The following is a 24694-nucleotide window of genomic DNA, read 5'->3' on the forward strand; positions in this document are numbered from 1 at the left end:
TTCAGCAGCAATTACTTTTACAAGGAATGATTTTACAGAGAAACTGAAAGAAAACACATAAGACTTTCCCTTTGAGACTTTTTGACACTTTGGAGACCCTGCTCCCACTCCTGCGTCACTTTGCGTGGCCCAACATGGCTCTGAGTGGCTCTGCGTCCCTCTATGTAAGCCTGCGTGAGGGCTACGTCTCTCCTCTGGACTGCGTCTCTCTCTGCGCTGTCTCCCACTGTCCCTATGTCACCTCCTCCTCGGTCACTGCCTGCTGTTAATGCCCTCCTCTTCCTCCACCCTGCAACTCTCCCTCTGAAATCGATCTCTTTTACTTGAGAATTGATTTTTCTTGAGAAACTGAGTATCTGTCGGTTTGTCTCCAAATGATCCTCAAGTTTTCTCTTATACTTTTCCTATTGATGAATCAATGGTCGAGATTAAGTCTCTAATCAACGGCTAAGATTAAAACAAACTTGATCCTCGTCTCTTAGAAGCTTCTCACACTTATCTTTATTAATATCCATTAATATTTTTATTTTCCTAAGTTTAAACTTAGGAACCCATTAAAAAATATTAATTATTTTAATAACTCCTCATTCGGGTGGAATTTCTCAAAACGATTTCTGGGTCTTCGAGATATCATGTACCTTAGCCTCTCCTCTAAATTTCAAAGCTAAAGCACATCCAATGCTACCAAAAATCAATAGTTGGAGGCAAAACTACTTCATCAGTGGCAATTTCGAGCCACAAGTGTGGCAGAGAGCGCAAAAACAGTGCAAGAGAGGCTCACGTTGGGGTTTGGAGGCCGAGTTTTCTAAAGGCAAGTCGTGCCAAAGATTACCTGTGGGAGAAGGGAAATTCCCTTCAGTATTTTGCCTAGATTTTCTTGTTGTGAATTGCCAGTTTCAAGCATCCAAATTGTACTCAGATTTTTCTTTGTTGCATAATATTAAAACCCTCATTTGTTGCACCAATTTTCCCAAGTTGAGTTTTTCCTGGGACTTTTTTCCAAAAATAGTTGTGTTATTTTTATGTTTGTGTGCTAGCATTTCTTCCAACGTTTATTCTTCCGCAGTTTTATTTGTGTAGGTTGTAGTGTGATTTATTCAGTATTTGTCGTAGCAAACAGCAAATAAATTGTTAAATAAAATTAACAATTAGGACAATAATTTCCTATTGCTGCAAATAGGATTCTCGTTGAGGAATTTTCACATATCAAAGCACAGTTGATTAGTCGGGGAGCTCATAGGCGAAAAGAGAGGAATTTTGTTGCTCATTGTGGGTAGCAGGCCGAAATTCCCAAGGACAACACAGTCATTCTGCAAGGAGGTCGAGTTACTTGTGAAGGTTTGATTTTTTTGAGTGGGGCAGAAAAATTCGATCCTACCAGATCGAGTGATTCTAGAGGCAGAGGGAGTAGCCCAGATTTTTCGTTGAGCAAATCTCTAGCTGGACGTGATGTTTTTTGCAGTAGTTTGCTAGAGTAGAGCCAGCATCGAGTGGAAGGAAGAAGAGCACACACAGAGGGAAAATTTTCCTCAAGGAACTTCTAGTCTCAAGAAGTTCGATTTTTCCTTGTAGATCAACAGTCATTGTGAGCAGATCTTCTCACTCCAAAAGGGAGTGTGAATAGCAGAGAAGCAACTAACAGAATGAAAGAGGCGGTTTTCGACGTTTTGTTGAGATGGCCACTGTTGGGCTTTGTGATCAGGACAGGTTGGATGGAGCTTCCAACTACGTCATCTGGAAGGCAAGGATGTCCTTCCTTCTAGATGAGTTTGGCCTGAAAACATATATTGATGCAGTGGTAGTAGTTCCCACAGATGCAGATCAGCTGAAGGAGTACAAGAAGGACATGTCACGGGCGAAATGGTTGATCCTAGATAGAGTACGGGATCATGTTGTTTCACATATAGTTGGCAAAGATACTGCCAAGAAAATGTGGGATGCTCTCGCCACGTTGTATCAGGGTACTTCCAAGTAGCGGAAGATGTACCTTGAGGAGAAGCTAAGGCTCATACGAATGCAGAAGGGGGAAGGCATAGACCCCTTCCTCGCCAGGATTCAGGAGGTCTGAGACCAGTTGTCAATTGTTGGGGCAATGCCTCAACCTAAAGATCTTGTAAGATTGGCACTCAACAATGTCTCCAAGGAATGGCAGGTCTTTGTCCAAAGCATATTGCACAAAGACAAGCTACCAGATTGGGACTAGATGTGGGGGAGGAATAGAGGCGAGCTCTTCTAAAGAGCTCCATCAATGGCAGAAGTAGCAGAGATAAGCAAGTGAAGGAGGAGGAGAATGTGGCCCTCGCATCTAAGGGTCCCAGTCAGGGACAGTTGGAGCAGAGGAAGAAGAAGGATTTGTCGAAGGTCAAGTGATTCAGGTATGGTGAACTCGATCACTACAGTACCCAGAGTCCTCTCGGAAAGAAGGACAAAGAGGAGAAGCGGGACTACGTTGTAGCACATGCTGAGATCGACAGGTTATCCTCCAGGTTGGAGGAAGACTTTGTTATGATCACCGACATACCTCTAGGAGTGAGGTGGGGTGATTTGGAGTTGTAGCCCTAGAGCGCTACAATTGAGCAAGATCCTTGAGGAGTCCACCTCATGGATCAATACCTTGCTACGGGGGCCCACAGTGTTGAGTAGCAGGATAGATCAGTGACAGTTGATGCAGTCAGATGCCAAAGTGACTGTTGCATAGACTAGTAGCAATGAGATGCTGGGGAGAAAAGTGCAGAGTTGGCAGCAATGTAGTTGGCACAGTGTAGAGTCAGCAGCAGCGCAAAGTCTTCAGTGGACAGTGCAGAGGCTAGTAGCAGTTAGAAACTTCATTTGTACATGTCAGAATTGGAAGATCTTTAGATCAATCCTACACCTCTCGAAAAGAGGAATCCAAGAAAAATATCAGTTGTCATAAATAAGATGACCCATGTGGAGTTTGGCTCTAGTTGCCAATATTAACTTTTTATGCACAGAGATGGTAGAATACTAAAAAAAGCAAAACAAAGGGACAGTTTAATAGCGGAAAAGTGACGAGAGTTACAATGTAGAAAACTGAATTTGGGGGTTGGCTCTGATACCATGTTAGGCCAAGAGTAACTCCACAAATGTAATTGTATTTTGCATTAGGAGAGAACATGAATATATACAAGGAGAGGGAGACTATTGGGTTTGATCTCCCAATGTCTCTTTGTCTCAGTATTTCAGTCGTTGATATGTATATGAGTTAAGGCTGCGTTTGTATTTATTTCAGTATTTATATTTATATATAACTTGTTAATGGAGTGAACAAGTAGGAGAAATTAAACCAGATAATGCAGTAGGGATTTCTAACGTGTCAGAATTAGAAATTTCAACATGGGGTGTAAATATTAATTTTTCCTCACAAAAAAAACATTTTTACTCAAAAAGTGAGGAAAAAGACGAGAAAGATCAATGATTAATAAATTGGGAACATGTATTCAGTCAACTCACTTTCTCAACCAGTTAAGAGGAGTGACAAAGCAAGAAAGGAGGAGTTAAGCTCAAGTCAAGAGGCCCACATGGAGGCCGAGTTCCCCTCATTGAATCAACACGAGTTGGCTGCTAGCAAGTCGAGTTAGGGAGGAAGAGTTCCTTCTTTGTAGGGACCGAGTTTGCACACTTGGAACGTGGCTGGGTTCACTTAGAGACAACCACAAGTTAAGTGGGGAAAGACTCCCCTTTCACTCCCTCTCTTGACACACTTGTCCATGCGTTGAACACTTGGCCATACACACTCTCTTGAGGAGCCTGCGCGACCCTCTCTTGGAGATACGCTGCCACACTTGGCAGCCCACGCAATCCACTCTTGGCAGCCTGTAATACACTTGAAAACTCATGCTTTTTCCTTTAGATCAACTCATGCCACTTGCGGAACTCATCCCTCTTCCTTGAGATCATCAAATTCTTGGGATTTTCTCCCATTTTGTTATAAATTGAAGAGCTCCCCTCTCTTGCAATAGTATGGAAGAAGTCAACAAAGAAATTTTCATTAGAGAAATTTGGAGGTCTAAAATGGGCCTGCTAAGGAATATTATTATAAAATAATATTGGAAATAATAAAATAAGATTACATTACATCGTCAGATTTTAAAGGGAAAACAGAAAAAACTACTTTTCAACTCGTATAATCAACTTATCTCCCTATGGTTTTACTCAAATTAAATTCCATATCCAACAAGTGCTCCCACTAGAAATTTGAGTAAAACCATAGGGAGATATGTTGAAAATACGAGTGAAAAAAAGTAGTTTTTATTTTTTTAATTTGTAATCATTTTACTTTTTTACTCCAAAAATGGTGAATCATCCCCCATGGTTGACATCATCATCTTGGATCCTATTGATTCTTATAAAGTTGATTTTGGTTGTAATTTTTTGTTTTGAGGGCCATTTTTAACCTCAAAATTTCTCTAATGATTGTCTTCTTCGCAAGAGAGAATAGACCTGAGTAGATGACTGAAAATGCTTATAATTGCAGACCGAGATGCTTAATGTAGTGATGGTTAAAATGATATCAGCGATCTTCTATTAATAGGTGACAAGTGAGGGCTAATTAGCCTTTGTAGGCCGACTTGATATCCTTGCAATGAGCAGACTTGTTGGTGACCAAAGTAAATAATTTTCTTCTTCAAATGATGAAAAATGTCGACCATACCTACATGATTTTTCAACAAAGTATATGTAGGCGGGGCAGAGTGCAAGAAAAAGCGTGTGCTAATCTCAAGAATATATGATCCATAGTCTAAAATGGAGAATGTAAGTTTCTCATACTATAATAGCAAGCCTCAAACCATTAATAAATATGAGCCAACATAAGTGATCTTCAAAACCTCATCCTTTAGCCTTAGCTCTAATTCCATGTTGGAAATTGGGAGGCTTTTCATCTTATCATTAGATTTCCATTTCATGATAATTGCTTGTGACACTGTTAGCATTTTTATTATTATGTTTTCTTTTCTTCATAATGCAATTACCATAAAAAAACCAAAAATATTCCCTTCTTATAGAATCAAATCAAATAAGATATCCAAGACTCATAACCACAAAAAACATCCACTTCTAGATGTCAAGTCAAGCCTTCTTTCTTTCCAGCAGATCCATCAGCAAGAGACCAGCAATAAGAGATGAACCAATGCAGATCTTCCACAAACCCTAGATCAAGAAGAACTTCTTTCTTTCAAACTTCGGCCCTCCACTTGTTCTCTATCCTTTTTGCAATATTTCATAACACAAATCCTCAAGTGTGTGTCTCCAAATGAGCTCAATCTTCCCTCTATTTAGATAGTTCAAAGGGGGTGCAAACACGTCAATTGGGGCAGGGAAGAATTGACATGTAGGCCGATTTGGCACCTAGAGAGGTTTTTGTCCCAAAATTACATTTAAAATTTTCTTTTTTTCTTTTTTACAATAGATCTAAAATAGGACTTTGACATTTTCACTCAAAACCTAGAAGCATGAAGAACATGTTTTTTTAGAAAAATAATAATAATAATAATAATTTTTCTTTTTCTTTTCTTTTGCTTTTGACATCAAATACATAATGGTACAAATTATGAAGACTGAAACTACTTACATTCTCCAACACTTAGTTCTATTTATAAGCATTTCATTGATATATCTAGCATTGAAGAGGCAAAATAGGTTGTTGTCCTTGTCGGGAAACTCACTGGCTAGATTCTGTGGCTAGATTCTTCTTGCAGTCCTCAATGAGTCTGGATGATCCTGTCAGAAAGAGATCATCCACATATAATACTAAGATAAGTGGCTCGTTCTCTACGACCAGATAGTAGAGATTCGGATCCACGTCACTCTTGACAAACCCCATCTTCTGCAAGTAGCCATCTATTCGACCATACCACGCTCTTGGTGCTTGCTTCAGCCCATACAAGGCTTTCTTCAGTCTGCATACATGAGACTTCTTCTCATGAGTTTCAAAGCCCTCTGGTTGTTCAATGTATACTTCTTCTTCTATTACCTCATTCAGAAATGTCGTTTTGACATCCATTTGATGGATCTCCCATCCCATCTGGGCTGCAAGAGATATCACGGTCCTAATAGATGTATACCTGGCTACCGAGGCGAAGGTTTCCTCATAGTCAATTCCTTCCTTTTGAGCATACCCCTTAGCCACAAACCTAGCCTTGTATTTTTCAATACTATCGTCCGCAGCATATTAGATCTTGTAGATCCATCTTGAACCTACCACAAATCTGTCTTGAGGCCTTGACACCATTTCCCAGGCATCGTTTACCATTATGAAGTTATACTCCACCATCGCATCTAGCCAGACTTGATGCTGAGTTGCCTCCTTGAAGCTGGCAAGCTCTCCATCCTGAGCTACTAATGCCTAATACATGTCTGGCTGTTTTCACTCCCTTTTACTGTTCCTTGGCTCTCCGATGAAGTTCTTTGCATCACGCAGAATCTGACGAAGTTCCCTACTAGTTCTCCCTCTGACAACAGTGCTTCTGTTCGCTCCTCTTCCTCATCCTGAGAATCTTCTTGATCTGAGGAAGGATTCTTCACTTCCGTTGGTTGAAGAGGCATGACCAACGGATCCTCTTTCGACTGCTCCTTGGAAGGCATTTCGCAAGATCTTCTGAAAGCTCTGTCCTCCATGAAATTTACATATCGTCGTACTACTACCTTCCTGCTCCCTGGAAGATAGATCCTGTATGCATTAGCATTCTTGCTATATCCTACCAGATACCCCTTTTTTGCAGTCTGATCCAGCTTCTTCCTCTTTTCTTCAGGTATGCGACAATATGCCAAACTCCCAAATATCCTGAAATGACTGACTTCGGGTGTCTTCCCAATGAGGACTTTTTCTCGAGTAATCTTGCCCAATGCCCGATGAGGAGTCTTGTTCTGAACGTAGACAGTTGTGTTCCATGCTTCTGCCCACAGGAATTTTGGCATACCCTGATCCAGTGTTACTTGGGAGCGGGAGCGAAAGCAGGGAGCGGGAGCGAAAACGGGAGTGGGAGCGACATTTTCAAAAGCTCCCGGTTTGGGAGCAAATCCCGGAGCGATTTTTATATAATATATATATTTTTTATATTTTGATACATATATGTCAACAAAAACATGTAGAATGATGAATTAGATATAAAAAACATAAAAATACATAGATTGATCATTGAACCATATAACATCAATCATCTAGAAGTTATAATCTTCATCAACCACGTCCACAATTGAGTCTCGTGAATCATGATTCATCAATCTTAAAGTTTCAACTTCAAGCTTTCAAAATTGAAAATTCAATATATAACATTTATCATCATTGATCACCAAAGTTGTACTTGTAAGCTAAGTTTAACCATTACAAGAAATAATATCTAACTGTTAACAACTTAACATGAAATGAAATGTTATAAAATGAATTATGAAATGAAATGAAACAACTTTCGCGAAGCATCATATTCATAATTTAGAATCATTACCAATGAGTTATAATTGCCAACTTCAAACTTCAAACTTTCATTGTCACAGTCATATATTGTTTACAAAAAATATCATTATGATATGAAAGAGTCAAGAGTCAAGACTCAACAGTTATGAAAACTAATAGAAACTAGAAAAGACAAGTAAACTGTAAATCTATTATCTACTACCGCATGTGACCCTTGCCACGAGAGTCTAATGTATGAGCTGGTCGTGGTGGTCTTCTAGGAGTCTCCCGCACAGACCGACGACCAGAACTAGAAGGCACATGCCCTCCACGTGCGGGTGTAGATGGAGGTGGCATGGTTGCTGCTTCATCTTCCTCCCTTATAAGTTCCTCTTCCAGTTCTTCAAGATGTATAGTGCCATCCTCCAAATTGTCATCCTCTGGGTGGTTGTCTCAAATTTTATATGTTGGATCCTCATAAGCCCGATCACAGTAATGACTCAACAACCTCAAGTTGTAGTGCACATAAACCAAGCTTTCTGCCCAGTTTTCATTGAGTCTGTTTCTTTTCACATTATGTATGAGACTGTAGGTGCTCCAACACGTCTCTGCAAAAGAAATATTTACAACCTGTGATAGAACTTTTTTTGCCAATTTTGGCAAAAGACCATGGCCGCCATATGATTCCCACCATGTGAGAGCATCAAATCTGTCTCTGTCTTCCATTGCATGGAAGGTACCAAACAAACCAGTGTTACTGAAGTATCTGCCTATTTCAAGGCGCACACTAGCACATTCCTCCCTGTCAAGTATCAACTTTTCTAATGCTTCCAAATATCCTTTAGATACCTCTTCATCTAGGTGGGGTTTGGTCCTAACCCCACCCCCTGGTGCAGGTTGGCCCAACCAAGATGTAGAGTAGTATTTTGGTGTAAGGATATACGCCAAGCAATGTAGTGGAAGATTAAGTTTATTCCACCGTACACACACAAAATCATGAATCAGTTTGTACAAGTTGGGATCATTGTTATGAACAATATCTTTTATTTGCCCCAACATGGTATCCATCTGCTCATACACCTCGCCAATCACTGGTTTATCTGTATCTGCAAACCGAATCATGTGATAAATGGGCTTGGTGAAATCCAATACTTGCCTCACACGTGCCCAAAACATACCATCAAGAGCGGCCTCCTCCACCAGTTCAAAACCTTGCCTGTCAGCTGCATTTGTAGCCCTTTCCTTTAATACCTGCCAGTGTGGACTTGATACCATGCTAGCCAATGACTCTCTTACCTTCAAAAGGCGCCTGAAGGTGAGGTAATAGCTACCAAATCTAGTCCTCGCAATCTTCAACAACTCCAATCTTGAGTGACTACGAAAAAGAACATGGGTATTGCTATGATTTGTAATAAATTTTATCATTTGTTTGTCTTTCTTGTACAAATCACCAATCCATTTGTATTGTTCATTTTTGTTCTTAACAACATCATGCATCAAAAGGTTCAATGTGTGAACCAAACACCCAAACCAAAATATGTTGGGGTATTTATCCTCAATAATTGCTCCCGTTGCCTTACAATTAGGAGCATTATCAGTGATGACTTGGATGACATTGTATGGCCCAATACGGTCAATTGTTTCAAGTAAATCTTCTGCAATGTTGATGCCGGTCTTGAACTTGTCTGAGTAATCATATGTTGAAAGAAAGATGGCACCACTAACAGACACAGTAAGAACACTTATCAATGGCTTGCCTTTTACATTTGTCCATCCATCAGATACAATGGACACCCCATGGTCAGTCCAAGAACTTGTCATTCTATTCAAAGAACGTGATATTTTTGCTTTTCATGATCAAGTCCAACAGTTCTTTCCTTGTCATACCCAGGGCTCTTGTATCCTTTAGGGGCATCATTTATGGCAGAAACCATTCCGTGCCAATAAGGTGAGCGAAGAACATTGAATGGTATCCCACATGCATAGAAAAACCTGTAAACTTTTGAATCCACATCATTCCTACACCCTTCATCAAGGAAATCTGATATGGTTCTACGCCTTAAACCTGGTGACCCTGTGCCTCCATATCCACTGCCTTGGGAGGATGCTGAAGGAGTTCTTTGTGCTTGTGATTGTGAGCTTGGTTCAAAGAAACCCCTTGATTTTTTAGATTTGTATTGGGCTTCCTCCTCTTCCCTTATGTATTTGGCTCTATCTACTACTGACACACCTGCACAAGTTTTGATTCCTATTTGTTTATCTCCATCCCATGGCATTTTCCCGCAGAGGTGTTTTCTGGCACGGGTGTATGAACCTGTGTAATTATTGTTGCAATGGGGGCAATGAAATTTAGTGGTTCCACCCCCTTTCCCTGCTTCAGGCCTGTTAACATATTTCCACAATGGGGTTTGGTCTTGTTTAGTTTTTTGAGTTGAATCATGTTCACCCTCCTCCAGCTCCTCCTCACCGGGGTTTTCATCAAATCCACTTTGTCCCCCTTCTTCATCCCCTTCTTCATTTTGAACCCTCCTTTTCCTACTCTCCAGCACCATAATAACCAGAAAAGGAACCAAGAAGAAGAAAATGCCAAGAAATATAACCATGATGTTTGAAATTTGTAGTTTTGAATCTGCAAAATTTAATAAAATGGAATGGGAATGGCCCGATGGGAATGGGAAACCGAAATAGAAAAAAAATTATTTATTTATTTAGAAATTAGGAATAATTTAATAAACATTAAAAAAAAATGCTAAACATTCTATTCAACATTGTAGAGCGGCGAACCTACCTCAAATGCGTCCAATCTCCCCTTGCTCCTTGCTCCTTGCTCTTTCCTTGCTCTCTCCTTGCTCCTTGCTCTCTCCTTGGCACCTTGCTCTCTCTCAGTCTCACTCTCTCCTTGCTCCTTAGTCCTCAATCTCACACTCTCAATCTCCCTCTCTCAAATCAGCCTCTCACTCAACTCTCAATGTCACAATGAAGCCCTTATGCCCCTCCCTCCCCCAATTTATAACAATTTATAAAAAAAAATTCAATTTTTTTGACGCCGAATTTTTTTTTCCGCCGATTCGCTCCCGCCCTCCGTGCGCGTCGCTCCGGGAGCGGATTTTATAACCCGGGAGTGATCGGGAGCGTTCGCTCCCGCCCTCCGTGCGCGTCGCTTCGGGAGCGGATTTTATAACCCGGGAGTGATCGGGAGCGTTCGCTCCCGACCACTCCCGGGTCATAGAATCTGCTCCCAGAGCGATGGGAGCGACACTCCCGAAGCCGCTCCCGAAATTGGCAGGGAGCGAAAAAAAATTTACCGAGAGCACGCTCCCGACCCGCTCCCACCCGGAGCGCGGATTGGGAGCAGGATCCGGGGGGGGCGCTCCCGCAACACTGTCCTGATCATATAACATGGCCCTAGCTGCTTCTACAATAGTCCTGTTTTTCCTTTCTGCCACCCCATTCTACTCCGGATTGTAGGGAGCTATCCACTCTCTTCTGATGCCCTCCTTAGCGCAATAATCAGTGAAGTTCTTATCAACATATTCTCCACCATTATCTGAGCACAAGACTTTTATTTTTTTACCTGTCAGATTCTCCACTAGAGCCTTGAACTCCTTGAATTGACAGAAAACCTCATCCTTGGTTTTCAGAAAATAGATCCAAGTTTTCCTCGAGTGGTCATCAATGAAGGTAAGGAAATACTCGGCACCGCTGAGAGCTTTGACGGACATAGGTCCGCAAATATCTGAGTGTATCAATCCTAGTACACTCTTGGCCCTGTGGTTGCTCCTAGGAAATGCTGCCTTGGCATACTTTCCTAGAGCGCATCCCCTGCATACATCATCTCATTTCGTACTCAAATCCAGAACTCCTGTTACAGTGCTCCTAAGAATTCTCAGAGCTCCATGGTGCAAGTGACCCATCCTTCTGTGCCATAGTTCGTTCAAGTCTTTGTCCCCATGACTGCCTATTAGTGCCATTGGAGATTCTAGTTGTAATCTGTACAACCGATTACTTTTGATCCCGATCTGCACTTTCTTTTTCCAGCTCGGGTGTTTGACATATACCTTTTCCTTGATGAAGTAGACATCATAGCCCTTGCCTTGTAGTTGTGACACAGAAAGTAAGTTCATCCCCAATCCTGGCACATGCAGCACATTTGTGGCACAGAGCCACTCTCCCGATTATGTCTGAAAAACTATGGTACACTTTGCCTTGTTCCCCATGGTGATCTGAAAGTTCATCTTCTCTTCTCGATATTCTGAGAAACACTCCCTGATTCCCGTCATATGCCACGAGGCTCCACTGTCTATATACCATACTTCTGATGATGCAGCACTAGTCATGCACGCCACTTCTTCTTCCAACCTGGAAGCCAACATAGAGAAATCGAAATCTCTCTCGCTTGTGTAATCTTTTGAAAATCTGTGTGTCTCCTGAGGTGGATGCCTCTGCATTGTGGTCTCGACCCATAACTGATTTTCCCTTTCTGTCTCTGATTACTTGCTCTGATACCATGTGAAAATTCTATCACTACAGCAACTAATTTACTTTTCCTACTTATTTCATCATAAGTTATTCATGAAATTACTTCAACAAACATTAAAATAAATATTGTTGCAGATATCACACCGTAATACAGAAACAAACATATGCACACATTGACACAGTTATTTTGGACTAATGTCCCCGGAAAAACCCAATGTGGGAAAACCGATGCAGCAAGGGAGGATTTTATTATTCAGCGATTTTCTTGTACAACAGGGTGCCAAACTGGCTTACCCACAGATAGACAAACTTCCAGCACTTTTCTAAACCCAATGTATGCCCTACTGACCTCTACTACAACCTAAAACCCTCTGTGTCAGCTTGAAACCCTCTGCGTCAACCTACTGAGGCTTTGCGCAGCCTCTCTGGGCTTCTACATTACTCTTGTAGCCTCTACGTGGATGACGCAGGCCCTTCTGGCTCTGCGCAGTCTCTGTTGCCTCTGCGTGGCTTCCTCTGGCTTTGCGTCTGCCTCTTCTGTGTTGATCTCCCGTCTCTCTATTACATACTTGCTGCCTCCTGACTGCTCTCCAAACCACTGGTTCAATTTCTCAGCAAACCCCGCTCCAGAAATTGAACTGACTGGTCTCCCTCAATGTGTTCTCCAAGTGCCCCTCAAGCCTCCTCTTATACTTTTTTCTCTTGACATCTCAACGGCCGCAATTAAGTCCCTAATCAACGGCTAAGATTAGATCTGGCTTGATCCATGTCTTTTAGACCATTCTAACACAGATTCATATTAATACACATTAATATTTTATTTTCCCTAAGTTTAGACTTAGGGACTCCATTAAAAATATTAATTATTTTAATATCTCCTTATCTGTTTAGAATCTGCCCAAACCCTTTCTGGGTATTGGAGATCTTATGTGCCCCAACCTCTCCACCAAATTTCATGGCTAGAGCACATCCGATGCTACCCCAAATCAACATGAATGGGTGCCTCTTCTAAGCCGACATGTCCTAGAGGGCCGACATGGGCTTGTACCCACAATTTGACTCTTTTGACTCAATAAAAAATTTCTTTCTTTTTCTTACAAAGAGTCCAAATGGACTTTAACTCAATTACATTTTTCTTCTTGACTAAAATGACCCTAAGAGCATGAAAAACATGGTTTGACTAGGAAATAATAAACAAAATAATATTTTTTTTCTTTTTGTTTTTTCATGAAATACATAATGATACAAGTAAAATGATAATTATGAAGACAGTGTTGATTTGGGGTAGCATGGGATGTGCTCTAGCCATGAAAATTGGTGGAGAGGCTAAAGCACATGAGATCTCCAAGGCCCAAAAATGGTTTGGGGAAATTCTACCCAGTGAAGGAAATATTAAAATAATTAATATTTTTAATGGGTTCCTAAGTCTAAACTTAGGAAAATAAAAATATTAATGGGTATTAATATAAAACTGGGTTAGAAGGTTCTAAATGACATGGGTCAAGCCAAATCTAATCTTAGCTATTGATTAGAGATGTAATCTCAGTCGTTGAAGACTCAACAGAAAAATTATAAGAGGAGGTTTGAGGGTCAGTTGGAGATACACCAAAGTGATCAGTCAGTTCGATTTTCTAGAGCGGGGTTTGCTAAGAGAAATCGAACCAGTGATTAGAGTTGCAGCAAGGGGCAGTGAGTACGAGGCAGAGAGGCAGAGATAGTGCCAGAAGACCAGCGCAGAAGCAGAGAGGCAGACGTAGAGCTAGAGGGAGCCACGCAGAGGCTAGCAGTGACTGCGCAAAGGCCAGAGGGGCCTGCGTCATCCACGCAGAGGCTAGCAGTGACTGCGCAAAGGCCAGAGGGGCCTGCATCATCCACGCAGAGGCTGCATGAATGACGCAGAGGGCCAAAGAGGCTGCACAGAGCCTCAGAGGGCTGACGTAGAGGGTTTCAGGATAACGCAGAGGCCAGAAGGGCTGACGCAGTGCTTTAGATTGTGCTGAAGCAGTGTTGCAGGAATCGCCCCCCCCCCCCGGATCCAAAGGCAGAATCGCGAATCGTACGGAATCGATCCGGAATCCCCACAGGAAGCGCGATTCCGTTTTTGAGGTGGCGCGATTCCGGGTTAAAAAAACGATTCCTGCCATTTGAGGTTGCGGCCCCCCGGAATCGCGGTTCGGGAGGCGATTCGGGCAAGGGGTGGCGCCACACAACCTGCTCGGAAGCGCATGCCACCCGCACGCCACCCAGGCGCAACCCGCACGCAACCCGCGGAGGCAGCGAATTAAACGTATTTTTTTTTTAATTTCTTTTAAAATTTAACTTAACTAGCATGAGGGGGTGGGTTAGGGTGAGTTTAGGGTGACTTTAGAAAAGAATAAAGCCCCCATTCTCTTCTCATTTTCTCACTTTGAGTTTATGAGAGTTGGAGAAGAGAAGAGAGGAGAGGAGAAGAGAAGAGAGGAAAGGAGAGGAGAAGAGAGGAGAGCTTGGAGGAGTGAAGAAGGAGGAGCTAGGAGAAGGAGGAGGAGCTTGGAGCAAGAGCTTGGAGGACTTCATCTACAAGAGCTAAAGAAGTAAGTTCAAACCCCAAACTCCCTTGTTTTTTTGAAAAAAAAATTGTATTTTTCTCCTCCCTCTCCTACTCTTTCCCATTGTTTCTACTTGCTCCTTTATTTACAGGTTGTCCACCACCTATATCCATATTCCAAGATGGTGTTCTTTTGGCTTCTATGTATCATTCCACTCTTGGTTTTAATGATGGCAAGGGTGAGGAATAGAGGGGAAGAGGAAGGGGATGAACTTGGTCCTAATAGTAGTGACCCAATGTATGATGAGGAGGAAGGGTTTGAAGAGGAAGGGGATGAACTTGAAGAGGACACTGAAGCACAAGATGGGAAAGGTACATCAAATCCCTTGTGGAACTATGTGACCAAACTTGAAGGGGGAAAGGGTGGTGGATCTTACAAATGGATGTGCCCTCATGGTTGTCATGGAGGAAAACCATATACGGGTTCATATACCCGTCTGAGGAGGCATCTTTGTGGGGTGCTAGACAGTGATGAAAAAAAGGGTTCTGTGGGGGTAACCATTTGCCCAAACATTTCAAGTGAACAAACACAAAAAAACATCAAAATAGAGATGGCTGCACAACGAAAAAACAAGAAACAAAAAACTCATTCTGAATCAAGTGCAACCTCTAAATTTGGTAGTTGCCCATCTCCTCATGGTACTTTTGCAACCTCTGGAGGTAGAAAAACAATAGGGGATTTCCTTAATGTTGCTGGGAGGGATGATGTGGATGGAAAGATAGTCCGTTTTCTTTGTGCTTGCGGTGTACCATTCAATGTGCTTCGCTCTCCCTATTGGCATGAAATGGTAAAGGCCATCAATGAAGCCCCAAAAGGATACAAGGCCCCCAACTATGAGAAAGCTAGAACAGTGTTATTAGAAAGAGAAAAAGCTAAGGTTCAAAGAGCTTTGACACGTTTTACACATGAGTGGGTGGATTCTGGGGTATCCATTGTATCAAATGGGTGGACAAATATTAGAAACCAACATTTGATAAATGTTCTTGGTTTTTCTTCTAGTGGTGCAGTATTTATTGCATCTCATGACTCCTCCTCCATCAGTGCAACTGCACCAAACATTGCAGATCTCCTATTGAAATCAATCAAAGATGTTGGTCCGAATAATGTGGTTCAAGTGATCACAGATAATGCAGCAAATTGTAAGTTAGCAGGAAAAATTATTGAGCGTACTCATCCACACATCTTTTGGTCTGGGTGCCTGGTTCACACATTGAACCTTTTGATGCATGATATTGTGAAACACAAAGATTGTGGGTGGATTGCTGAGGTTTACAAGAAAGGGAAGCAGCTCATTAAATTCATCACAGGGCATACAAGGGTAAACTACTTCTATGGCACTTACTCCAAGTTGCAATTGCTTAAAATTGCAAAGACAAGATTTGCTAGTTATTACCTCACCTTTAGGCGGCTAGTGAGGGTGAGACAAGCTTTAACTAATCTGGTGTGTGCTGAAACATGGGATGAAATTAACACTGACACAGATGGTGCTAATGAAGTCAAGGACACTGTTCTTGACAGTTACTTTTGGTCACAGGTTAAATATGTTTTGCAATTCACCAAACCAATTTATTACATGATCAAGTTTGCAGATTCAGATCGACCAGTAATTGGGGAGGTGTATGAGCAAATGGATAGCATGTTGGGGCAGATTAAAGACATTGTTGAGCCTAGAGATACCACCTTGTACAATTATATTCGTGAAGAGGTGGAAAAACGATGGGATATGCTAAATGTTCCATTACATGCATTAGCATATGTTTTGACACCTAAATACTATCATCCATCATGGCTTTCAAAACCAGCACCTGGGGGGGGAGTCAGGAAAAAACCACACCAAGATAAAGAGGTTCACGAAAAATATATGGCTGCATTGAGTAGATTAATCCCTGATAATGAGGAGGCTGCATTGGTACGGAGACAGGTGAGCAACTATACGAGCAACACTGGTCCATTTGGGAGCATGCATGCAATTCAAGATCGAGAGCATTTTTCTGCTCTTGAGTGGTGGAACATGCATGGAGGGCCTACTCCACTTCTACAGAGTTTGGCATTGCGGGTGCTATCACAGGTGGTAAACACTTCTTCTGCAGAGAGGTGTTGGAGCTCTTATTCTTTCATCCACAGTGTTAAAAGGAACAGGTTGAATTTAGACCGGGCAGAGAGCTTGGTTTATGTTCATTACAACTTGCGATTGTTGTCCCATTACTGTGAAGATGCAAAGTCTAATAAAGACTTGTTGACTTGGGACAAGAATCCAGAGGAGCCCAATTTGGAGGATGGAGTGTTGCGACTAGAGCAATTAGAGGATTCTCTTATCCAGGTATGTCCATTGTGGTATGAATTTTCCAATTTTCCCTTATAAAGCATTTCTCTAATTCATGTTTTTAATTTTTTTGTTAACTAGTGTTTTTTTTTTGCATGAATTTTTTGAGCGATTCTAGGATGATGACACGGGTGTTGATATGCCACCACCCCCACCCCCATCTGGTCCCTTGGTTTCTAGGTTCCATGGTTCAACACCAACGGCAGGGGGTTCTTCTTCATCAATTCCAGTGCCACGACTTACACAGGGACCATCTTCTTCATTGCCACCACGTGGAGGCCCGCCATCACGTTCTATTCGTGGTGGAAGGAGGAGAGATTAGTAGATATATTCACAATCTACTTCTTTTTGTCATAGATTACTCATTAGACTTGTAGACTTGTGAATTTGAATTTTGAACCTTTTTGGCTTGGCGGTGACCAAGTGACATATTTTGTAAACATTATTATTTGAATTTTGGACATGACAAATGTTGACAGTTGCTCACTTGCTAGATAAATCATAATATGCTCTATGTTTTATGTTTTATAATATGCTTAAATGTTTTATGTTTTATAATATGCTTAAAAATTTGATGTATGTTTGTAATAGCTAGAATATAGATGATTGTTGTACATACTAGTAACTACAATGGAATCATGGATGCCATATCTATCTTGATTTATGCAAAAATATGCATGTTTTCATGTCTTCTACAATTAATTTGGTATTTGGGATGTTTGGTTTGAGTATAAATGCAAAAAAATATAAAAATATATATATATATAGCAGACGCTTCCGCGGACGCTTCGCTTCCTAGATTTTTGGAAAATGACGCTTCCGTGCTCCGCGCTTCCGCTTCGCTCCCGCTTCGTGCAACATTGTGCTGGAGAGAGTTTTTGTGGAGCAGACTTGTTGAATATCTGCTTCCGAAGAAAGGTATTACTGCGAGATTGATTTCTTTGTCGGGTGAGCCAGTTTGGCACCCAGTGTACTCACGAAAAGCTGCTTAATAATAAAACCCTCATGAGTCATAATTGTTGCACCGGTTTTCCCAAGTTGGGTTTTTCCGGGGACGATTGTCCAAAAATAATGGTGTCCCTTGTGTGTTTGTTTATTTCTTTCAGTTGTTGATCTGTAGATGGTTGAGAGTCGAGACTATATTGTGTTTATTTTAGTGTTTATATGGTTAATTATCTTGTTAGTAATTAAACAAGTAGGCGAAATAAACCAGAGAATACAAATAAAATTTCTAACGGGTAACCTTAGAAATTTCAACATGGTATCAGAGGGTTGCAGATCACAGGAGAGCTGAAGGCGCCAGCTAAATCAGAGAATTTGCAGCAGAAACAGCGGTCCCGAGTGACAGAAGTTGTTCCTAGGCAGAAAGCGACAAAGAAGGGTTGACACATAGGGCCTGCGTCATCAATTCGAGCCAGAGAGGCGCCAGCGCAGAGGCAGAAAAAGGCAGAAGAGGCTCACGAAGAGCCACGCAGAGACCAAGGTTGACACAATTCGCCAAGGGAGCAAATCAGCCTTCCTGGGATTGCACAAAACCTAGGGGCTCAGTTCTTCAGTTGCTGGAGCATAAGAGGTTGTGGGCAGATTACGAGAGTGAAGCTGGTGGGGTGTTGTTGCTGTTGAGGCAGAACAATACCTAACGGAACAAAACCAAGGTAGAGGGAGTCGCTACCTAGGCGGATTTCTAAAGAAATACGGATCAGTGTTGCAGCAGCATAGGAGATCGAAGAGGTGCAACTCGACGGTTGGCAAACGGATTTCTAGCAGGGAATCGAGACTCAGAAGGAGTCTAGCAGAGAACTTCCAGGAGGGAAGTAGAGACTCAGAGGAGTCGAAAAGAAGAGCAAAGAGATGGCCATGAATGGACTGAGGGATCAGGACAGGCTGGACAGGGCGTCCAACTTTGTCATCTGGAAGGCCAGGATCCTGTCTATTCTAGATAGACATCGCATCAAGGCCTTCGCCTTGAGAACCATGGCTATCCTAGTCGACCCAGTTGACAATGAAAAGTATGAGGATGCGATGGCCAAGGCGAAATGCATAATCCTTGATGGGGTCAAGGATCATGTGGTCCAACATATTGCCGAGAAGAATACGGCAAAGGAAATGTGGGACACCTTGACGACATTGTATCAGGGCACTTCCGTGCAAAGGAAGATGCTACTGGAGAATCAGTTGCGGTCGTATCAGATGCAGAAGGGGGAGCAGGTAGATCACTTCCTCAGCAGATTGAAGGAGATTCGGGACCAACTGACTTCCATAGGGGCCACACCGGATCAGGAGTTAATGGTGAGGACCGCCCTGAATGCAGTCTCCAAGGAGTGGGAGATGTTTGTCCAAAGCATTTTGGGCAGAGAGCATCTTCCAAATAAAAAACTTTCTTTCCTATTTATAAATATAGTAAAGAAATATAACATATATAAATATAAAACATTTGTTAATTAATAAATTAAGTTTAATTTAATATTTTAAATAAAACTTTAAAATTGTTGAATTGAGGCTTCTATGATCCATATCAGGTTTACGAGAGATTTTTCGGCGTAAATCACAAATGATAGATCTTGTGATTTACGCCGGAATATCTCTCGTAAACTTTAAAATTAATATTGATGATAAATAAAAAATATATAATATGATTTACATAAAATGGATATTCACTAGTATATATGAAGCAATTTTTGTAATCATTGTGTCTAGAGGGCCTTTTTTTCAGTTTTTTTTTTTTCAATTTTTAATTTTATTTTTTTTAATGATTTGTTTTATAATATTTTGTTTATTTTTTTTATTTTAATGTTTTATTTAATAATTTTATATTTTAATTTTGTTATTGTTTTTTGTGTTTTTGTTTTTTATTGTTTTTATTTTTTTGCAATATTTGAAATTTTGTTTTCTTTTTTTTTTTTTTTTTCCAAAGGTGGCAAAACCTATCAAACTCAGGTGTCAAACCAACAATGAGGATAGCCATCTTTGGCTGCTATCCGCGAATGTCGATTTGACTCATCACTGTTATCAAGGAAAACCACGCCACCTGTAATAACCCGCTGGTGGTCCGTAAGGGAGCAGGCTTTCACTCCTGCCAGATGCCTCTGGGTCTTGGGCCGTTAACCTGTTTCCTTACGTCCGAGGAAGACGAGCTCTTAGCCAAGCAGAAGCAGTTTTACGGCATACTCCAGGCCGAAAATTTTGTTTTCTTTTATTATCTTTTGTGTTTTTTTTCAATATTTGAATTATTTAATATTATTTTTTTTATTTTTATTTTTTTTCCATAATGTCATGTTTGAAATATTTTGAAAACTTAATTTTTTTTTGTAATCATAATCTTTGGTTTTAATTCCATGGTTGAAAAATTGTCAATATTTTAATGTTTTTTTAAGTCATGAATATTTTATCTTTAATGCTATGGTTGAAAACAGTTATAAGTATTTTTTCTCAAGTTCATGCTTGAAAATTGTTGGAAATTTAAAGATTTTCAGAGTCATGATATTTTATTTTTAACGTCATTATTAAAAAATGTTGAAAATTAACCCTAAAAAAAATATATATAGATATATTCCAGCATCAACATTTTTTTCAGGGTGTTTTTTGCACACAAAAATTTGGTTAAAATTTGGTTTTTACTACCATTTTTTAAAAATGTTGAAAATGTACCCCCAAAAAAATGTTATTCCAGCATCAACACTTTTCGTTTTCAGCTTGTTTTTTCATGTTTTTTGGGGGTTTTTGGGCTAGAGTACCCGTTTTGAGGTAATAGTTCTCGTTTGATCGGTAACTATGTTAGTTATGGAGTATTACTAGAGCACATTCCTCACTAAGAGGGAGTGTTGATTTGGGGTAGCATCGGATGTGCTCTAGCCATGAAAATTGGTGGAGAGGCTAAAGCACATGAGATCTCCAAGACCCAGAAATGGTTTGGGGAAATTCTACCCAGTGAAGGAGATATTAAAATAATTAATATTTTTAATGGTTCCTAAGTCTAAACTTAGGAAAATAAAAATATTAATGGGTATTAATATAAAACTGGGTTAGAAGGTTCTAAATGACATGGATCAAGCCAAATCTAATCTTAGCCGTTGATTAGAGATGTAATCTCGGTCGTTGAAGACTCAACAAAAAAAGTATAAGAGGAGGCTTGAGGGTCAGTTGGAGATACAACAAAGTGATCAGTCAATTCGATTTTCTAGAGCGGGGTTTGCTAAGAGAAATCGAACCAGTGATCAGAGTTGCAGCAAGGGGCAATGAGTACGAGGCAGAGATAGTGTCGGAAGACCAGCGCAGAAGCAGAGAGGCAGACGCAGAGCCAGAGGGAGCCACGTAGAGGCCAGCAGTGACTGCGCAGAGGCCAGAAGGGCCTGCATCATCAACGCAGAGGCTGCAAGAGTGACGCAGAGGGCCAAAGAGGTTGCGCAGAGCCTCAGAGCGCTAACACGGAGTTTCAGGTTGGCGCAGAGGCTAGGACGGTTGATGCAGTGCTTCAGATAGTGCTGGAGAAAGTTTTCGTGGAGCAGACTTCTCGAATATCTGCTTCCAAAGAGAGGTATTACAGACAAATTGGTTTCTCTATCGGGCAAGGATAATTTTAGGGGCGAATGTTCGCCCTTTGGCGAAATTAAGGGGTTTTAAATTTTTAGTGGGTGAATATTTTGTATCATAGTACATTTTTACAAATCACCTCAAATAGCCCACCTTATTTTAAGGGAGAGGGTAAAAAAGGTAAATTTAGCCCTTGAAATTAGGACTTACAACCTTCCATTCGCCCATTTTCAAGAATAGGTTTTATTTAAGTGAATCCATTCGCCCATTTTCAAGAATAGGTTTTATTTAAGTGAATCCTATGGGCCAAATACCATATTTATAAAAGAGGTATGGTAAATTAATAAAAATATAAATAAATGAGAGGTATGGTAAATAAATAAAACATTTTTTATATTTACTCCATAAGTCACCTTATATATATGTAAGGGTGTAAACAAATAAAAATATAAGTAAAGTGGAGGTATGGTAAATAAATAAAACGTATTTTTATACTTACTCAAACGGTATGGTAAATAAATAAAAATATAAATAAACTAGACGTATCGTAAATAAATAAAACCTCTTTTTATATTTAGTCCATAACCCTCGTTCTATTTATGAAGGCTCAAGAAAGAGGTTTTATTTAAGTGAATCCTATGGGCCAAATACCATATTTGTAAAAGAGGTAAGGTAAATTAATAAAAATATAAATAAACGAGAGGTATGGTAAACAAATAAAACATTTTTTTATATTTACTCCATAAGTCACCTTATATTTACGAACACTCAAAAAATGGGTTATATTTAGGTGAAACCTATGGCCAAAATACTATGGGACAAATACCATGGACTAAATTGTTATTAATACCATGCAAAAAACCATTATTAACCCTAATATTAGAATTAATAAAAATAAAAATGGCACATGGTATTGACCCATGGTATTCACCAAAATGGCACATGGTATTGACCCATGGTATTCACCTGGAATGTAGCCTATTTAAATGGGGGAATTAAACCAGCATGTAGCCTATGCTAAGATTCACTAGGACTTTACAAAGTTTTATTATTTAGTGAAAGACTCGCCAAGATCTTACAAGATTTTATAATTGAGTAAAATATTCGCCATGTCTGGTGAGAGATTCGCCAAAAAATTATATATACATATTATATTATTGATAAAATCGCCTTCCATTTTTCCTATATACCATGGAGATTCGCCCATTTATTATATTTATAAATTTAGGGGGGGTTCTTAAAATTTTCCCTGCTATCGGGTGAGCCAGTTTGGCACCCAGTTTACTCAAGAAAAGTTGCTTAATAATAAAACCCTCAGAACTGTTGCACAAATTTTTCCAAGTTGGGTTTTTTCGAGGACGATTGTCCAAAAATAATAGTGTTCCTTGTGTGTTTGTTTATTTCTTTCAGTTGTTGATCTGTAGATGGTTGAGACTGTATTATGTTTATTTCAGTGTTTATATGGTTAAATATCTTGTTAGTAATTAAACAAGTAGGCGAAATAAACCAGAGAATACAAATAAAATTTCTAACGGGTAATACTTAGAAATTTCAACAGACCGAACCTAGTTACATTTTTCAACAGTCCTAACAGCAGTCAAATTAGCTAAGAAAGAGCCCAGTATCTTGGATTTTCCTTAGCTAAATAGTATAGAAATTCATAGCTTTAATACTAGCCATCTCACTTGGTGGTTTTGGGTTTTATATACTAACATCGTTTGAGTGTCCCAAAGGCATTTTGGGCACTTTTTGTACTAAATTGCTTGCTGTTTTTTAGTAGGCCTGCGATTTTACAAGGGGAGGTGCTGCCAAAATCAATCAACTTGAAGGATTCAAGCATCCAGAAGCAACCTCATATTGAAACCTTTGTAAAACCATCATTTTTACCACCATTGTAACTTCACAAAACCATTTTACTCCCTTTATTCATAAGGGACTCCATCACCTCATCAAAAGCATTGTAATCTCTTAGGAGCTAGGAGAGTCTCCTAGGCATTCCCCCTTCCCAGTGGGGATCCCTTGATTTGTGTCTTTTTCTTTAATGGTTTCCTTTTATTTGGGATTAAAATCAATAATTAGAGTAATTTAATTACATTACATTAGATTAGTCTAATTTCATTTCATTAGATTAGTTTAGTTTCATCTCATTAGTCTAACTTCATTTCATTAGTCTAATTTCATTTCGTTGTGATAGTTTGATTTCAATAGCATAGATAAGATTTTATTTTATGTTATTAGTTTAGATTTCAAATTTTGCAAAGAGTAACGAACCCCATCAAGCTCTCTTATGCTCTTTGTCATTGCGAGCCTAACCTAATCCTTGCACGAGACTCAGAAAAAGCTTTTTGGTCAACTTAGTTTAACAAGGAAAACCACTTCCATTCTCCTTATTGTGAGAATGGGGGAAATTGGTAAACATTGACTTGCGAAATCATGTTGGCAGTTAAATTCCCCTAGTGTTGGATCTCCTTGCAACAAGTTGACTTTTGAAATCAGGGGAGTCATTGAAGCTAGCTTCCTCCTATTGGATCTCCTTACAACTTTCCTTAACCCAATGAGGATAAGGGTATAAGAGGAAACACACCTTCGTTAGATTTACTTATTTGTAATCACACATCTCACATTTTGCACACATACGGATCACCACATATCCGTAAATCTAATAAATCTAAATCCAAGTGAAATCTAACTTAACTAAAATGTACCAAGAACATTCCACAACATTTTTTACAGCATTCAATACTTGGTTAGTTTCATCACCACGTTTACTTTCAAGCAACATTTACTTTTGGCACTTTCATTTCCAAGTATAAGCATTTTTCTTTCAAGCATAATCTCTCACTTTGAGCATTTACTTTCTGCAAGTATTCTCTATTTGGCACTAGTCTCCATTTGCTACATCATTTGGTTATTATTGTTACATCTCTTGCTTATGGATGGTCAAACTGTTGGAAACCATAAGTAATTCCAACCACCTGTCCGCAATATTCAACAAACTATTAAATGCTGTATCAGCCGCTGTTCTAGAAGTGTTGTATCAGCCGCTGTTCTAGAAGTCGGCAGAATTGACAATGAGGGAGGCTTCTCATGGAAGCCACCGACTAAACTCTGCTCCAGAAACATCTACAACATGTATATATATCTGATCAATGAAAGCAAGTTAGTGTGTGTTCTTGTGTTCAATGTGTCTGAGTGTGTTGGTGTGTTGTGCACCTCTGATCACTTATATGGTATCAGAGCTGAGGGTGTGAGCCGTAATCGGAGCTGAGGGTGTGAGCCGTAAGGTGGAGTGTACAAGGAGACCAACAGCAACGTTTTGGTGATCTGTTCTTCTTTTCAGCCTAGTGTGCACAGCAGAAGTGT

At 40.1% G+C, this 24694-nt stretch overlaps 1 protein-coding gene across 3 annotated transcripts in view; it reads right to left on the reverse strand.

Moving 5' to 3' along the window:
* Window positions 1–24694, reverse strand: part of LOC149219421 (uncharacterized) — a 290102-nt gene that overhangs the window by 152878 nt on the left and 112530 nt on the right. The gene's annotated exons all lie outside the window — the stretch shown is intronic.

The sequence above is a fragment of the Pinus tabuliformis genome, chromosome Q (genome assembly GCF_031772625.1).
Source record: "Pinus tabuliformis cultivar Carrire ecotype Pingquan chromosome Q, CPIR1, whole genome shotgun sequence".
NCBI classification, from domain to species: domain Eukaryota; kingdom Viridiplantae; phylum Streptophyta; class Pinopsida; order Pinales; family Pinaceae; genus Pinus; species Pinus tabuliformis.